The sequence below is a fragment of the Lygodium microphyllum genome, chromosome 20 (assembly GCF_053477565.2).
Source record: "Lygodium microphyllum isolate KBCC chromosome 20, Lygodium_microphyllum_v1.1.10, whole genome shotgun sequence".
In the NCBI taxonomy this organism is placed as follows: Eukaryota; Viridiplantae; Streptophyta; class Polypodiopsida; order Schizaeales; family Lygodiaceae; genus Lygodium; species Lygodium microphyllum.
Window position 1 is genome coordinate 104,166,466 of NC_141154.1, and position 18,700 is coordinate 104,185,165.

General features: G+C 40.3%; 1 pseudogene; it reads right to left on the reverse strand.

The window, feature by feature from the left end:
• Window positions 1–11,788: 11,788 nt before the first annotated feature.
• Window positions 11,789–14,242, reverse strand: LOC148019200 (aldehyde oxidase GLOX pseudogene; annotated as a pseudogene).
• Window positions 14,243–18,700: the final 4,458 nt, after the last annotated feature.

Genomic DNA, 18,700 nt, shown 5'->3' on the forward strand with positions numbered 1-18,700 from the left:
CTTCTTCTTCTCCCTTATCATGATGTGACCAATCAAAAGACCTTCAAAAATCAATACAAGGAACCTTAATCTTTAATCTTTTCTATAAATAGATTCATATGCATATTACCCATACCCTCAATTCAAACCTCCTTACACCAAGTTCATCCTCCATTGCACATAGGAATTTCTATACTTTTTGTTTTTATCAATCTTTGTTTTTCTTGCATAATGAAACTTACCTTTCTTTTCCTTTTCGAATGATGTGGGTGGAGTGCATAATTTTAATATCTTTAGTGAGGGAATTCTTAATGTTTATATTTTTGTCGGGTTTTTATTATTGTGCTTCACAATGTGGTTGTTTTTCAACCTATCTTGGGTGTGATGTCATCCTTGTAAGAAAAATTGTTGAAGAGCCCTATCTTTCAAGTTTTGATTGTGGTTTTATTTGGTGTGATTTTCAACCTAGGCTCCCCGTCCTAGTTGTGTGTATTTTTGTGTGTTATTTTCCTTCCCTATCCAATGACAATTCAAAGATGATGAAGAAAAGAAATGAAGATTGAAGACAAAGATAAAGATGAAAGTATTGATCGTGGTTCTTCTCCAATTTGTTCGCGGGGACGCTTCACACTTAAGCGCGGGAGGAATGACAACCGAGAAATATGTGCAAAAATAGGCACCAAAATGTGCTCACATGGAAACAACTTTTTGTAAGATGACTCATTGCAAATGTGCCTCTTGTCAAGAAATTCAAATATGAAGCAATGTAAAATGTGTAGTCCAAAAGGCTCACATTAAAAAAAATGTAGAAAGGAAAAGAATGGTCAACACCGTTTGTCCAATTTAAAAAATTGAAGGGTCTTTAGACCTTAGCCAAAATGTTCTTGCTTTTCTCTCTTGTGCTTCATGCTCATTTTTATGGAGAGTGAGGAAGAGGAAAAGGGTGAGGATGGAAGAATTTCTCTCAATTTCTTGTGTGCCATTTCCTTGTGCGTTTTGGAGCAATGGTTGTTGGTGAAGAAGAAGGTTTCTTGTAGGTTTTCATGGCCAGCAAGCATACTTGTAGTCTCTCTTGGCCGATTCGAGCTTCTCTTTGTGCCGTGGCAGGTTGCTATTCACCCTTATATAATTGGATAGTTGTTGAAAGCTATTAGAATTTGTAGATACATGAGTTGTGCCAGCCCCATTCGCTTGATTGTTGACTACAGCATGAGTTGAACTCATTTCTACCTCCTCATTATCACGGTTCACATGGTAAATAGCTTCTTGGAAGCTTCATGTTCTCTTTCCTTCTACTGGTAATCCCTTAAACCTTCATTGATAGTATCCGTAAAGGGATCATTTTTCTTGTTTTTGGCCATAGGTGATGATCTATCTTGAATATACAGTAGTAGTAAAACTCAAATATCTTGAGCTTCAATAATCCAAATGATAAACTTTTTGGCTCTATTTGAAGCTAAGGACGTCTCCTTTCCAATGAGCTATCAAATGTTGAAAATGGTTTAGTACAAAAATTTCTGTGATAAATTTTTAGCAGCTATGTGTAGTTCCTTACATCCTGTAAGAACCTTGTTTCGGCCAATTTTTGATATGTAACATCAATTTCACGCATGCCCCACCATTGTAGGCCTGTAAAAGAACTGAATACACCTCCAAGTACTAAGAATAATCTCTACAAAGACCAACACAAGTTGACTTATCCAACTGTAATTGTAGGAAAGTGATCCAACAATGAATCCCTATTTGCATTACCAACCAAATTCCAATGTTGAACTGAAGTACTTCAATGCATCAATAAGCATACATGTTCCCTTGCATACCTCTACTCATATTTGCCAAGTGTTTCATGCTATTATACATTTGCCCACATATCATGTTGCTATACATCTTATCCATACATTTGCCAAATACATCGTGTTGCCCATAATTTGTCAATACATCATGGAGTCATTTGCCAAGTACATCATGCTGTAGGCCAAAGTACATCACTCTTTATGTCGATACCTACACCTAAATTGAAAAATGTGTGGGATCCGTGACTTGAGGGGTTTGCAAATTTCCCTCTCAAGCTGATTTGTGCTCCCCTTCAGGGTCCTCGTCATAGTAGGGGAGGGTCACCTCACTATTGTCCTACCAACTTGCCTAGCATCCACTTTTCCTCACAGTGGTAAATGACATGGCAGATCAATACTAGGCTAATAAAACAACATAAAATGCATGGATTGAAAGAAAATTGACATCCATTTCATGATATGCATGAGCTGAGTGAAATGGGCTAAAAAATGAAATGGAAGTAGGTAGGAAATACCTTCACCAGTGACTCACTGCATTAAAAGTTTTCCACTTACCATTGTTTTCTCATGACATTTGAGACAACAATCAAACAAGGAAATGTCAAGGTTAGGGAAAAATAGATGAGAAATTGGAAGCTTAGAGCATGATTATGGCAATGAAATCAACATGGTTTGGTAGTCATTACCATCTATGAAAGCTCTAGGGAACAACCATGTAATGCATTTAGGAATATGGATAAATTTCTTATCAATTTAACCTCATCAATTGGATAAGCTCAGCAATTAGATATTCAAGAGAGATTAAAAGATGATTGAGAACACCTCTTGTACTTTGAGTTGAATTATATTATTGATGAAGAATCCTTTGACGAGAATGGCTTCAATTTAGCCTCAAATAGACCAAGATTCTCCATTATAAGATTGCTTCATGTTGGATTTAACTCCCAATAGTATGCTCTTCTCTTTCAAGCTCTATAGGTACTCCATTGAGCCAAGATTGGTTGAATGTAGCCAAAATCCCCTTCCATTTTGATGAGATACCTTGTAGAATGGTAATAGGTAATCCAAGAATGATTGAAGACTCAAAAATTGAAGAAAAGTTCAATTATTTCAAGAACATTTGAAGCCTATGTTGTCCATCTCTTCTAAAGAGCAAGAAGATTCCAAATCCCTTCAATGTAGCTTCAATGATGGCCAATGTTTGAAGCCATGTCTATGAAGATGCTTGAGGAGAGATAAAAGATCAAAAACCCTTGAAATGAGTGAAGAAATCTGGAAATTCCAATGCTGTCCAAAACTATGATTTCTAAGGTTTGCATGAGAGATGAAAGTTCAAGAATGGTGAAGAATATTCATGTAAGTTGAAGAAGGCTTGAAATACAATGTGTACAAGGCTTAATAGTAGCCATATATGCTAGATCTCTCTGATGTAGATGCCTAAAACCTTGCACTATTCACCATAAAGAGAACTAAACTGCAAAAAATAGATCCTGCGAATGGCTTGACTTTGGAGCGAGGTACATGATAGAATGACGCACTTACATGTTTCAAAGGAAAGCGCAACACTCACAGTTATCGAGAAAGATGGCAACACGATGGAGACAGGTCATGTCCCAAAACCCTAAGATTCTGGACAACAAACTCCCAATAAGGCACAATAAAACGATGAGAGAAAACAAAACAATAAGGCATTCCAATGGGCATCATCAAGATATAGACTTTCGGGGTGCTACTGTGTGAACAGATGATAAAACAGAGCCTAAATATCAGGCAAAACTGTCACCTATGCAGGTCAATAGACATCTGCGAAACATGTTGGAGGTGCTACCAAGAGCGGAGGATTCTTGCATCTGAGATGTTGTTGCAAAGGGGTTGGATAGAAAAAAAAAACCCTAAAATGTAGGGTTATTGGAGCTTGTCCAAATGGAGGCGAGGGAGGGTGGGTCCTCTCTGTTCTCCTTTGTGGTCTAGGAAAGATCTGGCACTGCTTTGTCTAGGGAGATGATTGTGGCTTCCCTTAGGGTCTTCTCTTTGTCAAGGTAGACGGAGGTTGCAGAAGATGACTTCTAAAGCAAAACCACTATAAATGGTGCTTATTGGCAAGCTTAATTGATTAAAAAAAGCTTGCTATGGAGTGCCTTTGCAAGATAGAAGCCATAGAATCAAGGTAAGAGCAAGGTTTTCCATGGAATCCATGAAATGAAGCTTGAAGAGAGAGAAAAGAAACATTGTTCTCCAAAAGTAACTCAAGTTTGGTCTCCACTAAAGCCTGTAGCCTTCATTTTGTCCATCTTGCCCCAAATTTTGGTTGAAAATTTGGTCACAACCTCCCAAAGTAGCTTGAGCCCGCCATTATCCACTAGGTCATGCCAAGAACCTCCATCTTGGTCATAGTTTGTGACAAATCTCCATGTCTAACCATGGTTATGGAATAACTAACACTTATGACTAAATTTTAAATGTGGTTTCCACTCCCTAGTCACTGCAACTAGATCTAATGCATGAAAATGACTTTTGACAGGATGTAAATTATTGCTCTGATACCAATGTAAAGAAGGCCTATTCTACCATGGAAATTAATAGGAAAACTAATGAATTGAACTAAGAAAATAATAGGAAATAACATGAAATGCTTCAGTCATGGCCATGCCATAGACATCTTCCATTATACCATAGCACAATGTAGCCATGGAAGCTAAAATCAAGATACAAGAAGCAAAGCTTGGTACTCACCCTAAGACGGTGATGGACAAGAGATCTCCCAAATTAGTGTAGGTGTCAAAAAAGGTCCCTACATTAACACTTCTTGCCTCTTTATAGAAAACCCTAGTACCATCATGGCTAAGGTATTTACATGGTTATTTTGGTAAAGGTAAGTAAACTAATGTGGCTAATTTGCTTCATTACAAAATCCAGCCCAAATAACAATGTGTTTGATGATTTTGATAGCCAAAATATAACTTAAATACTAGGCACTCTGCACCTAGATTCTCATGGCACTTCCCGCTAGTGTTCTTTCGATGCTTCATATGTGTGTTCTCTTGGTGCTAATTTAAAAAACAGCTGTGATACTTATATAGTTTCTCTCATAGTTTAGGTGGATCCTTCTTGAGTGGTGATCCTAAGGTGGTGAACACGTAGCTCAAAGATGCAACTCAGAGACACACACATTTTGATGGTTGAGAGCAGGGTTCGCCAATGGGCACACAATTCAATAGCAAATATTGCTCTACTAGTGCTTCACGTTGGTATTTCAATTTATCAATATTCTTTAGTGCTTCAATCTGTGCCTAGATTCTTTTGATGATTTGAATTAGCATTAGGTCAATTCTTAGCACCACTTGACTACTACGATTGATGGCCTGACTGCCAACCTAGCTCACACCCATGTTACATGGAGCCCTCAAGAGCATCCCCTAAGCTTTTGGCAAGGGCTCTAGTCTTTGTCACATGGTCTCATAATCAAGAATTTTTAAAAGAGCTTTAATTTCCTCAATCTTTGATGACAACATGATCATATCACCACTTTTTCCTCATTGGAAGAGATGGTGTAAATGACCAATCCTAGCATAGGGGACATTAGCTTGCATAGAGAGAGACCATTTACCCAAATAAATAGCAAGTCATGCAATATCTGAGGGATCAACATATGTTAAAAGCTACATCAAGCTAATGGCATGTTAAAACACTACAACAGAAACGAGGCATAGACGCGCAAAGTCGGGCGCATCTATCATAGCGTCTATAACTGTGTGTAAACGTGCGTGTAAATAGACGCGAATTGTGCGTCTATATATCCACACAAATAGACACTAATATAGACGCGCCAACAGACGCACAATTATTTAACCACCTAAAATTGCAATTCACATAATTAAAAAACCAAATTTAATAATTATTTAACCACCTGAAATTGATTCTTGAGCATGCACGTGTGCGCATGATAAAAACCATAGAATTAAGAAATATACACATTGAATCATTGAATTAAAAAAATAGAGTTAATAATTACTCGAAGTACCATTGGCATCCTCGAAGTGAGCAAGGACACCACAATCTTGGGTATTTCTCTTTTCATCTTTACGTTGAGTTCAAAGATGTTTACCCTCACACCAAAGTGCATTGAATAATGTGCACTAGTCGTAAAAGATAAAAGATCAAACTAGACATACTGGACCCTCACGAGGTGTTCAAATAACTAGACATGCTGGACCCTCACAAGGTGTCTGTAGCAAAATATACTGGGTAGATGAAAGAGCCCTTAAGCTATGGTACACTTACTTGGGCCTTAAAACAAAGATCAACATTACTCCTACTCTAGACTTGGATAAAAGTGCCAGTGAAGACTCGAGTGTTTTATGGCTCGAGACTCAATCTATGAATGGAAAAACATCATGTCCACATCTAGGTTCTATCCCACCCTTCAAGTTCAAAAAGGGCATGGGGTTTGGAATTCCTGGCTTTTTTAAAGGCAAGCCAAAACCATTGAATAGTTTGATGGAAGGCCCTCCCTTTTTCTATTTTGAAAATGTTGAGAACGTTTCCAATTCAGAGTGGGAGACCATCAAACGGCATTTTAATGGCATAGATCCAGAGTTCACAGACTCTAGATATTTTTCAGCATGCTTTAGGCTGAGGTGGTTATGTTTATAACCTTCCAGTATGGAAGAAGGTTGATCCTTCCCCCTGCTCCCATGACAATCTTTGAGGTGCTTCCGAAAACAAAGAAGTATTGGCCCCCATGGGTTCCGAGAGAGAAGCTGAATTGCATAAACACACGGGGTGCCCCTAGCACTATATGTGGATTGATCAGAAAAATATTTTCTTCCCACAAAGAAAGCAAGATCCCTTCTTATCTTCAACATGAGATTGTCCTGGCATGCAAAATATGGAACTTGGTTTGGGTCAGCCCAGGCCAAGCTGCCCCACTTGAACCCCATGAGATTGAGCTGGTGCTTGGATATGATCGTGACCACACTTGAGGCTGCTCTACCCTTTCAGATCGGTATGATGCATTGGGCAACTCATTTCAGGTCAATACTATTGCGTACAATCTTTCACCACTGAAAGAATTATATCCGCAAGGTTTAACAGTTCTATCCTTATTCTTGAGCCTTGGTGGAAAAGAAGTGGCATTGCACAAATTGGGTATAATTTTGAAGTCTGTTGTTATTGTGGAGATCAATTATAAATGTAAAAACATAATAGCCAGCTAGTGGAACAAAACCTTCCAAACAGGCCGATTTCAAATGGAGGATGATGTTAGAGATCTTACTGATGATAAGTTGGCTGAGATTGTGGATGCAGTGGGAAAGATTGATCTCATAATTGGGGGAAGCCCCTGCAACAATCTCTCAGGCAACAATAGAGTAAGCAGGGTAGGCTTGGGTGGCAAAGAATCCTATATTTTCTTTAAATTTTCCAAGATTCTGAGTAGTTTAAAACATATCATGCAAGCAAGAGGTTACCTGAATATGACCAAACCTCTTAACATCTAGTATTTTTTTGAATAGGGCATGATTGGATAGGGCATGATTGGATGTATATACGACATAATTACACCTAGATCATATGCTAGGACATGATATACATGTATAGGATCATACAGACATGATATACATGTATATACGACATGATATACATGTATAGGGCATATACATGCATAGGACATGATATACATTACCAACTTTACTTCTTTCTGAGTATTACAAATATACATCCAATCATTCAAAGCTAATTACATATATGTGATTTCATGCCCTATATACATCCAATCATGCCCTATACAAATGTGATTGGATAGGGCATGATGATTAGATGTATATATAAATCAAAGGTTGACTTGTGCATTTGCAATATATATATATATATAGAGAGAGAGAGAGAGAACTGATCAATACACTCACATGTCTCATTTAATGTTGTGCACTTAACCTAGCCATGCATGCCAGTTCATAGCATGAGTAGATTGATGTAAATCAGTTGGCTTGTGCATATGCAAGCTATTCCAGTCATGTCAAGGTGCACTTATAGCTCACATATCTTTGATTGATTGATGGATAATATGCCTTTCTCTATCTCTTTCATGTACACCTTCATTGCATTATCTTTCTCTTGATAAAAACCATTCATCCTTTATCCACCTATTAATACATAAGTGGGATAATATGCAATTGTAAGTGGGATAGTCTAGTAAGTCACTACATATATATGTGCCAATTGACTTGCCAATGTGTTATCTCTTATCCTCAAGCTTTGTTATATATGTCACCACATAGGTCAATTTATTCCCTAAATGCATGCATTGATTTCTTAAATTGTTGTTGCGGGTCTGTACGCGCGTGTAACATGAATTATATGCGCATATACACGCGCTATTACACGCACTGATAGACCCACCATGCAAGTATAGAAAATTTAAAAAAAAGTTGTGGCTTTCTTTTCAAACTTGTGCTTTCCTGTGTTTTTTGCGCGTTTTCTGCAATTCGAGCTCGACATCACTACTCGTGTCTATCTATCACTTCATGAAGACAATGAGGCAAGGAAATAAGAGTGAAAAGAGGACAGGAGGAAAGAAGAGCCAAAGAGTAAAGAAGAAGAGCCAAACAGCAAGGAAGAGAACAAGATTGAAGCAACTTACCAAGGGAAGGGAGAAGGAGGACAAGGAGCTTGCAACCTAGACGCCGCCACCCGTTGGAACAAGCAAAGAAGGTGAGTTCTTCTTCTCTCTCTCAATCTTGTTTGGTTTCTCTGTTTGTTTGTCTCTCTCTTCTCTCTCTTCACATGCTGGATCTTGTCATCTATGGAGGTTTTTTAGCTTTGTTTTTTAAGCAAGTTTAAGAAGAAATGGTGTGACTGTGCGCGTCTGTCATCGCGTCCAGATGACAGTGTAGACGCGGCTATAGACGCGAAAATAGATGCGCTGACAGACGCTGACAGAGACATAGGTATAGACGCGCACAAAGACGCAGGTATAGACGATGTATGTAATATATTTTATCTGCACAGGGTAATATGATTTTTCTTGTGTAGATGTGGAATCCTGGATCCTCTAGCACCCCATTCAACAAGGAGCAATTCATGGGGGAGATGACCAATTATCTTGGTCGCCCTCCCACTGCAGATGAGGTTTTTAATGTGATGTTTGGGACACCTATCACATCTTTACCTACACAGGGATCAGCTGAGGTACATGGATCGGCCAAAGCACGTGCATCTGCAGAAGCACGTGTATCGAGTGAGGTAGTGGGTAGTGCATGTTGAGGGAGGAGGGAAAGTGGTGCGGGAGGACGATGAGGTCGAGGGCTTTGTGGGGATTGCCTAGGTGGTGGCTCTCGATCACCCTCACCGGAAAATGAGAGAGGTGAGCCTCCACAAATGTACTACTCTATCACTGATGTTGGTGGTATCTTGCATGACTTTGAGGGGAGGAAAGTGATAGCCTACTTGAGGAGTGTCGTGCATGCCACATACAAAGATTGCATGATTCCCTTCAAGCACCAGAAAAATGGTTTGTGGCAAGAGGTGCTGCGGGCAGTACATAAAAGGTACCCTAATCTTGAGAATTCACGATTCTCAGATGATTGGGGGCGGTCAAAGGTGAGAGACGCGCTTCATAACAAGAGGTCTCACCTTATGACGTGCGCCAAGGAGTCATTGCGGAGACAAGAGCAGGGGCGCCCTGGATATGGCCAACCACCCAATTGCCACCTCAAGGAGTGGAAAGAGGCCAAGAAGAGAGTAGCGGAGAAAATGACAAGTCGCCAGCATGCAGAGGCGCGACGTATCCAAATGGCAACCATGGGATCATCGCATTATGGATCGGGTGGCAGGGAGTCATGGGAGGCTGAGTTTGTAAGTATTATTTGATTTCTTTTTTAAAATTAAATTTTGTAATTTGTTTCACTTCATTATGTAGTGTGTTTTAATACGTTGTATGTTCAAATTGTTTTGCAGTATCATATCGTTGGTAGAATGCCTACTCCTAGAGAGGTAGGCTATCATCAAGGTCATAACCGGGCTTCCACTTGGCAGCATTTCTACGAGGAGGGACTCATCACGGAGGAGCAATATAATCGCGCCATGAGGATTCCACCACCATAAGAGGTATGTTTTATTTTTTACATGAAAAGTATAGATAACTCTAATTTATTGTTTGTAATGGTATTTATATACCTTAATCCTTTGTGTAGGCGAACCCTGATGCAGTTGAGGATAGCGAAGGGGGGACTAGCAGTAGCGGTGGCGGCAACGGCAACGGCACAGGCAATGGTGGTGGTAGCGATGATGATGCCTCTTCTGAGGAGATATAGAGGAGCCCCATGCATGCATGCCTCCCCTTGGCTTGTAATTTTCATTTTTGATATGTATTACTTTCAGCTAGTGCTTGCGACCATGACGTCACAAGCACTAGAACTCATAATATAAAAACGTTTCATCTATATATATGCAATTTCGTGTGCTACATACATTGTTTTGTTTTCAGTATCCAATCTTCGAAATAATCTTTATCTGTTATCCCTAAGCATATAAGTTGATGTTGATGGGGGGAGAAAAAAACCAAAGAGCATGTGGCAAGCCACATGCTCTCTGGTTTTTTTTTCATACCTCTGTTTTGCACATCTAAATTGCAGGATAAATGCGCGTCTATTTTCGTCAAAAACTTTTAGAGTCAACGCAGTTTTAGACGCGTAGATACACACTTGTATAGACGCACAATATGAATATGTCCACTTTTTAAAAAATATGATTATATATTTACGTAGCACGTTTATACGCGCGTCTAAAGGCGTGTCTAAGTGTGCGTGTAACGTTGATCATAAGCGCACTTTTAGACGCGATTTTGTAGACGCGCAAATAGGCGTTAATAAACGCGCCCGGTATTTTTTTTCACAATTCAAATATTGCGTCTACAAGCGCGTCTATGAACCCTTTTTGTTGTAGTGAAATTTTATTTGCCACATCAAATTAACATGCCATATAGTTTATTTTGTTCATTTGCATGTTGATTTTGTGCCCCTCTACTAAAGGCACATTAAAAAGATTGTTTCCACCAACATTAACAAATTCTTCTACCATTTTTTTGCGTGAATCCAAATAAAATATATATACATTATACCTAGGTTAATTCTTTGTACACACAACATGCCTCTCTCTCGCCTCTCTCTCTCTCTCTCTCTCTCTCTCTCTCTCTCTCTCTCTCTCTCTACACACACACACACACACACACACATACTTATATATACATTTAATGTAAATATATTATCAGGCTCTCACCCCACTGAGAGGTTGACAAAGCATGGAAAGAAGGTGCCCTACCCTTAGTTTTATACCTAGTCTCTAAGGCTTCTCTCTTTGCCCACTCTATCTATAGGATAGATGGTGCTCTCATAGTTGGTGACCTTCAGGCATGCACGTAGGGCTTTACACACATAAGTTGGGGCGTGCTTGTGGGGACACATGGTTGTCAGGAGCTTCTCGTGGGGGAGCATAGAGCCGCCACATGTCCCCCCCCCCCCCCCCCGGGGCGAAAAACCTTTCATAAATAAAAGTAAAAGATTAGCATCTCTTCTTATTCTCCTTTCAACTTAATTTGAGGCCATCCATGTAAGACTATCACTAAGAGTGATAGACTTTACTTGAACAATATTCACAAAAGGCTTTCTCATTATACTTCTTAGGCATTTGACATTCGAATAAGATTATTAAGGCTTCTAGAACAAAGAGCCGAAAAAGGTTGCAACCCTTTTTACTTCTTTATTGCATTAAATCTCAAGCAAGCAGTTCAATTCCAATGTAGCCAAGCAAGTAGATTAAATCCAATGTAGCCAAACTAGTGGAACAATTTGTTTATGCTATTAACATCGATTGAAAGTCGCTACTAGTCGAGTTATTCAAAGTGAGATTTCACTTCCACATTGCATTTGCATTTCCATCATATACCCCAATCAACCCCACATGAGTCAAGATGGTGTGAGAATAGCTATTGGAGTGACATCGGAGGGGCTTTGAGATGATTTTGTAATATTATTGATTGATATTAAGTGAGTTAAATAAAATAGAGCGATTCCAAATTGCCCAAGAACTATTCCACTAGTTTGCAAAGGAGGACAAAGAATACATAACAAAGATGCAGCGATTGCACCAAGGTACATCGATCAATAAAAGAATGGCAGGGGATGAGCTCCTTTGTTAGGCGCTGTTACACACATATCCAAATTCAGGAGATATGGGGGTTTTATGGAAGCCAATAAGAACCTTGAATTTTCCAATAATATAGAGGTTTTCTTCAAAGGGATTACTAGGGTTGATGGGTGTAATCTGCTTGAATGGGTGGCTATGTTTCTGTATTAAGGGGCAACGACTTGAACCCATGTAGAGCTGCCAGCTATGCCGGACATGACTGGGAACATCATGTAATAAGATGCAGGAGCTATGTTACCATTAGGGGGAGCCAAGACAGTAACACTGTATAGATTATTAGGCAAGGCTGTCCTTGACAACACCTTCATTCTCACCAGCCTCTGGCCCTGAGCATAGGAGTGTGTGGTGTATGGAGCACTGATCAGGTTCATCTCAACTGATGCCACAGAGCTCTTGCATGTGAATGTGACTGAGAAGACCAGCCCATATGTGATCCTTGCAGGTGCAGAGACCAATATGGGCTGCTTTGCTGCATTCAGTGGGTGTAGATATGGTGGAGACCATGCATCCAGCCTCAGCTCAGTTGGGAAGGCCCCTGTGAATGTATAGAACTGGTGTGTGTTGCTTCCTGCCATCAGCACCCTCCCATCAGGCAGCAGATTGGCTGTTGAATGATACATCCTCGGTATGGTGCCAGCTGGCTGCAGAAGGAACCGTGTGTCTGCCGTGAACCCGGGCCTGTAGATCAATGGATTCAAGGCTGGGTTGGTTGCAAAACCCCACCCCTGTGACCCATTCTGTGCCCCGTTGATGATCAAGACATCCCGGGACGGGAGCAAAATCATGTCGCCCATGCACCGCCGCATTGGCATCACCTCCATGGCCCATGCTGCAGTTGGGGACGTGACAACCATCCTGCCACATGTGTCTGAGCATCCAAATTGTTTGCTGGGGTTCTTGAAAGCACCCAATTGTGCACCTCCACATATCATGACTTCTGCAGCTGCATAGTTTGAGGGGCCATCTAATGGAAGGAGGACTGATGATCCTGCACTTGGATAGTTTCTAGGGTTCCCTGGTATAGTTGGGTATGTTCTTACAACTGTGTTGGTCTTATAGTTTAACTGAATAGAATCCCTGTTGGCAAAGATATATAGATTGCCATTAGGCAGCAAATGTACATATGGGTAGTAATTGTCATTCTCAAAGTTGTTTGTGTCGTTGAGAAGTTTAAGGAAATAGCTTCCCTCACCTGCAGCCCTAGGAAAGAATTCATATGTGAAGACAGCCCTGCCCCCTACTATAATTTGTCTGCCATCTGGCAGTAACTGATCGGTGGCATACCATCTTGGGTCCTTTAGGGTAACATTTGGATCTTCAACCCAATCACAAGTCCCACTTGATGGGCATGGGGCCAGCCTTCTGATCTTGTATTTGCCGTCAAAGTCACCCCCAGTTTGCAGCATTGTACCATCAGCAAGGAACTGGCCAGAGGAGCACCATGTGTCGGTGAATATGAACAGTGGCCGCACTGTGTTTGGCCCAGGCGTGAACATGACTGAGTGTGCAGTGCAGTCATGCTTGAGGGTGAGGTCTTGGGGGTTGTCCCTGCATGTACCATTGGGGAGGTTGATCTGGGAGGGCCCAATGTCGGTTCTGTCCAGCAGGATGACTGTATTGAAGCGTGTGACTGCAGTGTGCATGGACGCAATGCCGGCATTGTCGAGGAGGAGCTGGAAGGTGCCCACTGCCTGGCTCTCAACCACGGCTGGCTGGCTGCTGATCATCCATGAGAGGGAGATCAAGCAGAGGAGAAGCTGCAGGTGCATGGCAGGCAAGCTTAGTTACAAATTGTGTAAGGTTTGGGATGTGAGGAAGGCTATATGATGGAGGGTTAAGATCACAATACGATGTGTTGTGACCATCCAAAGCAAGCAGCTGATGCAGGTAGACAAGCACTGCAATACTCAGAAGCAAGCTCTTGATGCAGACAGACAAGAAATGCAATCATCAAAAGCAGGCTCTAATGGATGCACATAGACAATCACTGCAGCCATCAAAAGCAAGCTCTGATGAATGCAGATATGTCATCAAAAGCAAGCTCTAATGAACGCAGATATGTCATCAAGTGCAAGCCCTAACGAATGCACATACAGAAGCACTGCAATCATCAAAAGCAAGCCTCTAACTGATGCAGACGGTCAACCACTGCAACAGATAGACAAGCACTGCAATTGATCAAATGACAATATGATAGCGGAGAAGAATGCCTGCATGCAAAGAGGAATGATACTATGCCAGATCAAAGACGAAAGGAAGAATTGGCTGGCTAGACAGACCTTAAGCTCCAGATCCTGCGATACATATATATTAGCAACGTCGGCTGGCTGGTTTTGACTGTGATTATTATAGTGATTGTTCTCCAGTTGAGCTAATCCACTGCAGTGACTTATCCAGACAAAACCGTTAAATTTCCAAAATAAAAATCGCGCGAATTATTTGTTAAAGCATTTTCCAAGCCTTTCAAAATAGAGCCTACAAATGTCATGCTGTTAGGGTGATAAAATCGACTTAGGGTAAGGGGCCCAATAACTTGGATGCGAATAGATTTGAAATGTGCCACAAGGGACACGGGAAGCAGGGATCGAACTCATGCACATGTAATGTAGAACTCAACCCACACACGATCCACTATGCCATTATCCCATTGGCAAGCTCAATAACTTTACACTCCAAATTTTATGAACAACCATTTAGAAAAATTTCCCAATTGGATTTTCAAAAGTCCGATCGAAATTCAAGTTTTTCCTAATGAAAACTGGCTATGTTTTGGACATTTGGATTGTAAAATTGGCCAGTGTCATCTTTTTTGCGTGCCTACATTTTCAACCTTCTCATTTTGCCCACTGGATGAGGAAAAAACGTGCTGACACCAAATTAAGGGGCTAGTCCCTTTCTTTTTCTCTTAAATGGGACCACTCCTAGCGAAGCAACACATCTTAAGTATGACTAAAATGGCCCCTTTATCCCTATTACTAAATTGACTTTTGGACTTTCAAATCTAGGGTTAGATTAGCTATAACACGATGGAATACTACAAAGTGTAGTAAGAAACTTGTAGAGTAGGAATGCTAAAGCTTTTGGTATAAACTTTCTACATCTCCTAAATGAATGTCCTCGTGACGATTTTAAGAAAATCCTAAATGCCATGTAGCATCATGTCAAATAAACAAGGATGCATGGATATTAACATTGCCCAAAGTTGGTTAATTTGATTGGCTTCTAGTAAAATAAGAAAAACTACATATGATGCATCTACTCATTTCAACTAACTCTAAGTGAGAAACATGGAAATAGAGGCTAGAACAACCATCATGTGTACTAGCAACCTTGATCCAATTGGAGCACCCTATCCCAGTGCACATCAATCATTAAAAGGATCATGCCCTTATAAGAAATGCTAATAATTAAGACACTTACACATGGGAAAATAGCCTATATGTCACTTGTATGTAGCGCAAATGTCCACTTGCAAATTGTTCATACACCAACACAATGGCTTGTCTTCTTTTCTCTTATCCTAGTTCTTGGTGTGTAGTCCTCAATGTTTTAGAAGTGATACTTCTTAGTCCATCTAGCTTATTCTAGCTAGCTTGTTGCAAAGAGTCTAAATCAAGGCAAAAATAGATAAAAACATTTGCATACGGAGTCTAAACCAATGGAAATACAAACCTTAGAGCATACTTTTTTCGTTGACTTGCAACTCTCTCTCTCTCTCTCTCTCTCTCTCTCTCTCTCTCTCAATCAATCAAAATGAAATTGCTGGCTTATGTTGTACTTGTCTTCAAAGTGGTGAACTTGTTAGTAAGATAAAATTTCTTAGAAAGATTCATTGAGTACTCAATGTTGATGATTGCATGATCCAACCTTTCCATGAAAGAGTGCTCTTTTGCAACTGCTACATGCAACCATAGAATGATCTCACATATTTAACTTTTACTTTTATATGCCTATTGTCAAACCTTAGACTTTGTACATAATGTTATAGAAAATACTAAAGATGTAGTTGGAGACTACTCCCAAAATAAAGGAAAATGAAGTATATTGTAATTGGAAGCCTTGTCAAATCCTACATAATTCTTAGGACTTTCTCAAATTTGTGGAAAGTTCTCTCTAGAAAAAGAAAGGTTTGTCAATAGGAGATTTCTTAGCCTTTAAGATCATTCCTTGAATCTAGCCCTTGAAGATAATAAAAGAGGAAAGAGAGGGCATTGGAAATCATCAACCAATGAAACCATTCCTTAAGAAAGAAAAGTAGCCCTCAACGATTATACAAGAGAGGCCTTAGATAATTGAAAAGCTTTCTAGTTGGGATGAAAACATGCTCTTTAGATGAAAGCAGCTCTAAAATAAATGTTCAAATGACAAATCGTCTACAAGTTTAAACACTTCCATATGAAATGTCGAAATGCATTTGTGCACATGTTTGATCACATAGTATTCTAGACATAAAGGATGGTGTTGAGTTTTTGAGCCTAGCTAGTCACAACTATGTCTTGGTGCCCAAAAGGTGCCCATGTGGAAAATAAAGAGATGGGAGTTGGAGGAGTACCAGTTAAGTCATGCTAACTTGAACAATACAATCAGGTAAATTGGGAAGATAATAGCAAATAAAATGAGCTTGGGCACTCTAGTGCTTACATAACTGAAGGTGGGGAAAATGAAGAGGAGTCAATTGGACTGGATTGAAATTTCGAAGATGACAATGCCCTTTAAAGGGGGGTTTTGCCCTCCTAGAGAAGGGCTAGAAATACCGTTCATTCGAACTAAATGATAGTAAAATAAAAAACATAATTAAAAAAAGAAAACAGTAGTTGCTCTAAGAGCCCTTTAGCACATGCCATAGTTTATTAGTATGTTGAGAATCTAGGAGCTGTGCGATGGAGAATAAACGTTAGCGCAATGAGGAATAGTTTGATAAACAAGGGTGTAGTTTTGTGTTCTAAGAATGAATGTGCAGGGCTATGGTCCCAGTTTGTTTGTGAAAAGCCTCTAAGCCCTTCCAAATAAAAAGTTGACCGAACGTTCCAATTTGAGGTGTGAATCGGACCAATCATGGAGCACAAACCGAGAGTCATGCTGTGATAAATAATAATTAAGCATGTTTTGTGCATGTAAAGTGGGACGTGCTCTCTCTCTCTCTCTCTCTCTCTCTCTCTCTCTCTCGTGTGTGAGTTCTCGGCCTATCATGGCCCTCTGTCGTGGAGGCTTCATCGCCTTCCCTCTCCTTTCCTTCGTTTGGGTGGGTCAACCTTCCAGAGAGTTATGCATAGCACGTCTTCTCCTTCTCCTCTAATTCCCTTCTCACGCCGCTGGGCCAGTGTCTCTCTATCAATGCGTCTTCTCACGATCTGCCTTGCCACCACATCTTACATCTTTTACATATATTATGCAAAGGCTTTGGGGGGCATCACGTGTCATCGGCCTATGGTGTCCCCTAAGTCGTTCACGTAGGGTTCTAGCCACATCCTTCAAAGTTCACCCACAGCATCCTTCATCCTGAGTCCTCCGCACGCCCCGCAGCATCACCCCGGTGTCACCACCATGCCTGGATCGTGGTTTAAAACTAACCATGTGATCATGTCATTCTTTTTCTCTCTTTCTCTTGCTCATCCTCTCAGTTCATCACAATTCATGCATTCCCAAGAGGATTGACTTGAGTTTTGGATTCCTAATATTGGTCAAGTCACCTATCAGTCAACTAGCATCAGTACTTCGAGTTCGCGCTTCTCACAGGATCGCTCGAATTGAGGCAGACTTGCATTGCACTTGGTTCAAAGAGAATGGGAGACAAAGGGAAGTGCAGCACGTCGACCCCTCATCCTGTAAGGCGAAATCCCATTCCGGCCCCTAAAATGATGCAAGCCAGGCTCTTCCTAATATCTAGTGGCCATACGTTTTGCCTATTAACTAACGTAATTTTTTATGAGAAAAGCTCTCGTCTAACCGAGACCACCCAGTCGTAGGTTTGGACCTGTTGGGGACCCATCCACTCCCTTCTCTCAATAGAGTATTTTTAATTACCTAATTACCTACCACTTTAGGTTTGACATTTAAAAAATACATTCTTTGATTATCTTCTAACACAAGTTCATTACATATCTTTATTTTATGAGACAAAAACAATATAAAGGAATTCTTTCTCAAACAGTTCTTTAAAGAAAATATATTTTTACCATGCTTCCTATCCTAACTGGACATTGTTGCAATATCAAACTGAGAGCAAGATCTTGCTTAATGAGTTGTTTACAAGTACAATGATATACTCTCCTCTACATTGAGAATGACCTCTAGGTTATTTAGATAGCCTGTGGATGGCTAGGATTAGGGTTTCCCCTTGTCCTCCAATTCATTCACACCAAACTACCCTTATCCACTCTTGCATACATAGGGTTCATATCCATATCTGTCAACACCCCCGCTAAATGCTAGAGTGGCACTGGACTACAAGACATGTTAATACCCCCCTCCCCCCCTCAAACAAAATGGGATGCCTTTATAAATTAGGCTACAAAAGTTCTTATAAGTAGAGGATTTATAGATTTGAAAAAGTCGATCATCAAGTGTTTTGGAGACAAAGTTGGCCTCCAATTCTTTTGGTACTTTAGGGATGGTAGGACATTTACTAGTAATATGCCCTATCTTCTTACATTTGTTGCACTTCATTTTGTCAAGATAATTTTTCCAATAGTTTACTGATAAGATATCCTTTCTTATTGCAAAAA